Source organism: Spinacia oleracea, chromosome 5, assembly GCF_020520425.1.
Source record: "Spinacia oleracea cultivar Varoflay chromosome 5, BTI_SOV_V1, whole genome shotgun sequence".
NCBI lineage: Eukaryota > Viridiplantae > Streptophyta > Magnoliopsida > Caryophyllales > Amaranthaceae > Spinacia > Spinacia oleracea.
In genome coordinates this window covers 104,191,533-104,199,227 of record NC_079491.1, presented here as the reverse complement: position 1 = coordinate 104,199,227, position 7,695 = coordinate 104,191,533, and the positions used below count along the sequence as shown (strand labels likewise).

Genomic DNA, 7,695 nt, shown 5'->3' with positions numbered 1-7,695 from the left:
GGCGACATTTGGAGTCCTAAACTTGTTCTTGCTCGGTTCGGGAGCAGCTAGGGAAGGCACGCATCACATGTATATATCCTAAATTATGCTAATTGACTAGGTGACAATTAATTTGGATTCATGGCTCTATGGTTTTTCCGCATGAAATATATGATTTATATTTGTCATAACCTAACAGTGGTATCACGACCCCCTAATTAATTCCATAATCAATTATAGTTAACATGGTTAAATTTTATAAATTTGAAATGAATTAAAGGGGTGATTAATTTCGTGTATGTAATTAATTGCAAATTCGTGCAATTATTTGATTATATGATCGCAGCATTTATCGGCAGTTTTGTCAATAATGGTCGGAATCTTATAATTTTATAGTGAAATTCTCATGTAAAAGATGTTTTAAAATTTTGAAAAAAACCAGAGATTTGTCGCCGAACCCAGAATTCTTAAATTCAAAGCCTAACTATGACTTTTCGGAGGTTTTCGTTTTTCGAACACCAAAATTTATAATTTTTATGATGTTAAATTAAATGTTTGCAAATCTTGTATGTAAAACTTGAATCTATGATTGACCTACTGTATATGTTTAACAATTTTAAAGCCTAATCTTGTTAATTATACAACCTAATTTGTAATTGTAATTAATTTGTTGAAATTCGAATAATTTAGAATTTGTTTTTATTTTCATAATTAATTAGCAATTTAATTAGGATACTATGATTAAAAACCACCATAAAATTTGTTAAAATTGAAAAGTTTTAAAATTTTATGACCTAAATTTGAATCCATGAAAATAAATATAATTGGAAATTAATTTGAATAATAAATTTTCGATTTTTGCTAGAATTTAATGAAATTAATATGATTTATCACTAGTACATAATTAACTTTAAGTAACACCAAAAAATTGTTATGTAAAGGGGGTAAAGTGTTTCCATAGATCATAAGTAACACTTTGTGGGTGATACATCTGCTCGTGTTACCTATTCTATTAGGTAACACTTTTAATAACATATGATAACACTTTTACTAGTGTTACCATAAAGAATTTTATGTAACATTTTTCCATTCCTATTGTAGCACTTAAAAAGTGTTACTCATAATATCTTAGATAACACTTTTTAACCATTAGAATCACTTTTTTATATCATCTTTTAATTTACAGTAGCACTTTATTGAATCATAGGTATCACTTTTCACCATATAACGTAACACCTTATTCTATATGAAGCAACACTTTTATATTATTAGGTAACTTTTCACATTTATCACTTCTAATATCTATTGTAACACTTACAAAGCGATGTTGTTCATTAAATATAATAATATAACAAATATTAAAAAATTGATTAACAAATAATACAAATAATATTTATCATAAATAATTATGCTACATTAAATTAAATAACTATAATTGTATAATAACAATATATGACAAAGTTATTATAAGAACCCTAATATTAAACGTAATAAAAAGAAGAATAGTAATAACGGATTTTTCATGAAATACCCCCGAATTATGGCGTAATTCACCAAATGCCCCTCGACTTTCAGAAATTCACCAAATGCCCCTCACAAATGACTTAATACCCAAAATACCCTTACTAATGACGCGCCGTTAGTCCTCCGTTAGCCTAATTTTTAAATTCACCAAATACCCCTATTTTATTACTTATTTCATATAATACCCCTATTCTGAAACTTAATTCACCAAATACACATAACTTAAAATTACCCATTTTGATGCTCAGCGGCTAGTTTTTATGTTTGAAAATTAGCCGTTGCTTATTGTTTGCTTATAAAAACCCCTTTTCTGACTATTTATTGTAGTTTTTCTATTGTTTTGTTAATTTCATATCATTTTTGTCATGAGTTTTCTTTCAAAATCATCATCCACACCCATGAATCCACATATGTAAGAGTCCCAAACAATTTCTAATATTATGGGAGGAAATTTCCATCTGAGGCTCCGATACAACACTCAGTAAGTTTCAATTATGATCCAATAAGTTCAGGCCTCATCCAGTAAAGACAATGCACTTTAGCTGAGCAAAAGGCCAAAAAACCCCATTTTCAAAGGGATCTTATGTAAGTGAAGCTGAAGTAATTCAATCTAAAGCTAACACCTTAATTTTCTTATTGTCCGAATGGTAAAGAAACTAAGAAATCAAGTTCAATAACACATACATTTTTATCACAACCTCGATTTCAACTTGGATTCATGATGTGAAAATCTTGAGTTTGGAGGCAAATCTTTGTGCCAAGATTCATGTTTTTTCACTGGTTCATGAGCTTTGGAACATACCTTAGTTTCATTTTTTTTTCTTGTTCCCTCAAATCCAAAAATAGACATTTGTCCATAAATCTGACCATGTCAATAGGACCTAGCTCAAAAGAAAAGTGGGAAAACCTTTATGCCTCGACTGTAAGGTTGAGAGAAAGTTAGGAGATTGAAGAAAGATGTTTGGAGGCAGTAGAGACAGGAGACAAAAGGGAGTTAACGTTAAATATGTGGCATGGAAGCAATAGAAGCCGAGGTAGCTGGAACATATGCGTTAGAATAAAATTAATAAGAGCTTTATTTTTAATCTGTTTGCATATGTTAAAGATATTTCCCATATTGAAAAAGGAATACCTTCCGATTGCGTGGTAAATATAATTAATTGGTCACATAAAGAATAAGGTACAAAAGAAGTAGCTATTTTCTTGAAGAGTTGCGACGTTTTGAGGTGTTTTTAGGAGTGTTTTCTGTTTTAGTACGTGTTGTACCGGAGTTTCAGATTGAGTGTTGTATCAGATATTCGGATGTCAAATTTTCTCCCATGATAACAAAATTTATTTGGGACTCTTACATATGTGGACTCATTGGGTGTGGATGATGATTTTGAAAGAAAACTCATGACAAAAATGATATGAAATTAACAAAATAATAGGAAAACTACAATAAACCGTCAGAAAAAAAGTATTTATAAGCAAACAATAAGCAACGGCTAATTTTCAAACACAAAAACTAGCCGTTGAGCATCAAAATGAGTAATTTTAAGTTATTGGTATTTGGTGAATTAAGTTTCTGAATAAGGGTATTTGGTGAAATAAGTATTAAAATAGGGGTATTTGGTGAATTTGAAAATTAGGTTAACGGAGGACTAACGGCGCATCATTAGTAAGGGTATTTTGGGTATTAAGTCATTTGTGAGGGGCATTTGGTGAATTTCTGAAAGTCGAGGGGCATTTGGTGAATTACGCTAAAATTCGGGGGTATTTCATGAAAAATCCGTAATAATAATAATAATAATATTATGAATCCGAAATATTTATTGCACGAATGTGCACATGTCATTTTGAAGGTTAAACTAATAAACAACTCTCTAATGTATTTCATGTACGATCTATGAAAGTTACATTATTATGTTCAAAATAAAAACCAATTGATCATATCTAAACCTAAAATGTATAATCCAAAACTAATTTAAATGTCTTCTATCTTTTCATCTTCAACTGCTTTCCCTTACGTGTGCGTGATTCTCAATGTCAACTTAATCTTCATTTTCTATCGGATCCAATCCATCATCTTGATCCTATAAGAAGTATAAAATTAGTAAGATCCAATATCCATAATCAAGAAGAGCACAACTACAAGGATATTAACAGAGACAACTCTACTAATAATATTGCGATTTCTAATATTTTGTGATATGCAGGTACACGAAGAGAGGCTAGGAGAGCCTAAAATAATGTATGTCTTCATCAATGGTAAGTGGAAGCAGAAAAAAGGGAAAGGATAACTGGATGTATAGTTGTATATGTCTAAAGAGATTGTAACTTAGCTACTCCTTAAGATTCTTACAGTGTTCTTGCCAGAGTAAAACTTTGAAGATGCATGAGATACATCCTGTATTTGAGTGTAGAAAAGATGTACCATACAATATGGAAATAACCTAAAGGAAAGTAATATGATATGTACAACTGCAAAATTGTACATGGTGTATAATCCTTCCATTATCTACTAGTGATGACTTCATATAAAAAACTAAGATGCAAGCTACTAGTTGCCTTACTGATTAGCAGTGTCACTTGTTGCAGTACCTGTCTAAAAAGTTTGTTAAAGCAATTGGTCTAGAAAACAGATGCTCTATCATAAAGCTCATTAGGCGGAGACACTAAAGCCTGGGAAGTAAATCTGAATTACAGGAAGTATAGTCAGGCCTTTATAAAGGGGGATTAGAAGAAATTTCAGGCTACAAACAGTCTCAGACCTGGAGGACATCATCGCAGAAAAGAAGACAAACAACAAGAACCTAGCAAGGCTGCAAATAGTCTCAGAATTTCTTTTGTCTTGGTTTGTATAAAAAAAAAACTCTACTTCTTTAGTTACTACAAAATTTTGCTGACTGTTTTTCTCGTGTGAGTTCTCTACTGAGGTTTGGAGTACTATCGTACATTGGATGTGTTATAAGAGAACTAATGGGGCTTTGTATTTTAAAGTGCAGTTGGTAGAGCAGCATAACAATAATTTTGTTCCACATAATTTGTATAGAATGCCTGTTTTGAAAAGGACTATCCAGATATTCAAGTAAAATCCTTAAGGGAATCTACCATCTAACAGAGTTCAATGAAAAAGTAAATGATAGATGCATGCAACAAGCTTAAGATATTGTTGTAAATAACCTTTTAAGTAAGTTTTCTGAATACTACAGGGATTTGAAGGTACCGGGCCTTTCTTCGGAGGGTTTGCTGCTCATATATACGAGAAGATCCCAACCGAGACCTGATGTTGAACCTAATTTCAGTGCAAGGTAGTTGCAGCGACATGTTCGATACCATTTGATTTTCAACAGTAACATCCCCTTTACTTATCAGCAATCACACCAACCTACTGCAGTAGCTTACCAAGCATCCAAGAATCGGCAGAACCATCAACTACCAATTGCAGCAACACACCAACTGCAACAATTCTGCCAAAAAAATTTAGTTGCACCAAGTTCGGACAACAACTATATTTAGATCTCTACAAACAAATTGAGACTAATGGAAAACTAGCCTTCATGTGGTTGTGCTCATATAAGATCAAATTAAAAGTAAGTTGCTTGTGAAATAGGAGCTTAAGTTACGAGCAAAAGATAATAAAATGGATAGAATTAAGTTCTAAGACCCTCCCTCACATTTGAATAGCACAATTCACACTACATAACATCAAAAGAATGAATAGAATTCATAACCCCAACAATCCCTAATAAAAATATCAAACTAATCAACCAATTAGCACAACAATCCGCATAAAAACACAAAATTGATTCTAGAGGAAGAAGAAGTGATGCCTCATATATGATAAATCAGAGAGTGTACACAATAAGTGACACAAACTACCCAAAATTAGATTAGCCTACTGCTAACACTGGTTGAAATAGCCAAATTTAAAGCTTTCTTGTTCAAAGCATATCAAAGCAGAATACTTACAACACGAGGTCAAAGCTTTAATTTCTTGAAATAGAATACTGCTAAAACAAGTTGAAATAGCCGTCCACAATCTAGCTCTTGATCCATGAAAGCTCCCAACACATGGTCATCAACACTGAGCGCTTGCCTTCTTATTTGCAGGAATTCCCCATGGATCCTTCTGACGCTTCTCTAGAAACTACACCCATCTGATCGCAAATTTCATCAACAAGATTGGTATAAATACGAGTAAAAGGAAAGGGAAACAACAACCAACAACAATGATTCCCTGTGATGAATAAATGTTCTAAATTAAAAAACAACAGAAATAATGCACCAGCTAAAACAAGAAGAAAGTAACTGATAACATGCGAATATTATTACACCAATCCATTATAGAAATCAACTTATTACATGCGAATAGAAACAGAACTCAAAAGTCACTGAACCAAGTCTCATCTAAAACTGGGTAAAATTTAATCAACTTTAAGCTAGAAAATACTAGTTAAATTTGGGAAAGGGAGAGGAGTAATAATATCAATAAAACATCTCAACTCAGAACACTATAAAACCTTAAACTTCTTTTTTTAAGATGCTTGTGTCTGAAATATTGTTACAGACCACATTATTATGACTAATACCGCTCTGACATAAAATATTGATAACTACCAGTTTATAGAAAAGAGAGCTTAATGACACACAAACAAACAAGAATCAATCCAATTAATCCAGTTGTTCCTCAACTAACCAAGAATTCAAGAAAATCAAAACCTAATTGCAACAATATAGCAGTTCATTTAACAAAGATACCTATTTTAGTATCTATGTATTTATTCGAAGAAAACACTGACTTAGAATGTCGAAATTTAACAAAGATTCCAAAGAATTTCACTTATTCTCTATAACTCGAGATCTCCGCAAATACCAAAATTATCCGGCAATTAGAACCTAATCAGAATTTAAAATTACAATTAATCAAAATAATGATATGAGTTAAAGGTCTCATCAAGTTAAGTAACCTGTGGAAATTGATAACTCTAAAGCTTTGAGACATCAACAATCCTCTTTACAGGGCGGCTTCCCATGCCAGATGAAATTCTTAAATGATGAAATTTATTTTATGAGAAATTAAACAAATAATAGTGTTATCCTAAGCACCTAGAACCATCAGACCTCACCACAAGCTTAATAGCATTAACATTTTGCCGACTTTGAGACTAGCAACAGTAAGATCTACCACATTCAACATCAGGCACCTTTGGTGATTAAGTCCGGGGGTTTAAACCTCGAACTTCTGTTCTGAGTGAGAAGAAAGAACCACGTCTCAGACTATACATCGTGTTGTTAGGTTATGATACATATGAATAAACATAAATCATGCGGAAAAACCATAAAGCCAGGAAACATATTATTTACACATAATCATTTAGCATAATTCAGATGCATACACTTTGTAGCGTGCCCTCCCTAGCTGGGCCCGAACCGAACAAGAACAAGTCTTTAGGACTCCAAGTGTCGTCCCTCCGTAGATAGTCCACAGCACGTCCGGATCCGCCTTAAGCTTGACCAACTAGAATCGCCCTTAAGGTTCCTTAGATTTTCGGCTATTTGGGTGCAAGTGTTTGGCTGATTTTTGCTTAAAAATCTTACCTTGAATACTTCAATAATCGTCTGTTAAATATGTGACCCTAGGCCTATATTTATAGAGTTTATGGAAGGGAATTATAATCCTACTAAGATATGGATTTATTAATTAGAATCCTATTAGAACTCTAAATAATAAATTTAGTCTTTTAGGATTAGGATTTAATCAATGCACGAATTCCGATAGGATTAGGATTCGTTACGAACACGAGCACACGCACACGCATGCACGCCCGCACGCAGGCCTTACGGCCCACGCCGAGTGCACAGCGCATGCGGCCTCGCAGCCCATGGGCTTCGTGCGCGCCCGCCATTGCTTGGCTGGGCCTGGCCTTGCGCTGGGCCTGGTCGAGCACTTGGCGTGCGACTTGCTGGGCGTTGGCCTGGCCTTGTGTTGGGCCTTCGTCTAGCAAGCCTCTTCCGATGCTAATTCGTACGATACGCTTTCCGATTAAATTCCCGATTCCGGAATTCATTTCCGATACGAACAATATTTAATATTTCCGATTCCGGAATTAATTTCCGTTTCGAACAAATATTTAATAGTTCCGTTTCCGGAATTATTTTCCGATTCCGATAATATTTCCGATTCTGAAAATATTTCCGTTTTCGGCA

At 33.5% G+C, this 7,695-nt stretch overlaps 1 long non-coding RNA gene across 2 annotated transcripts; it reads right to left on the bottom strand.

Moving 5' to 3' along the window:
* Positions 1–3,280: 3,280 nt before the first annotated feature.
* Positions 3,281–6,665, bottom strand: LOC130461032 (uncharacterized). Of its 2 annotated transcripts, none has more exons than XR_008921323.1 (4): positions 6,456–6,665; positions 5,458–5,645; positions 4,669–4,955; positions 3,281–3,578 (listed from the first exon to the last, which is right to left on the bottom strand). It is a non-coding gene; the product is annotated as an uncharacterized lncRNA (long non-coding RNA). The 2 variants fall into 2 exon arrangements; XR_008921324.1 differs by having other exon boundaries at positions 4,712–4,955.
* Between the last annotated feature and the right edge of the window lie 1,030 nt (positions 6,666–7,695).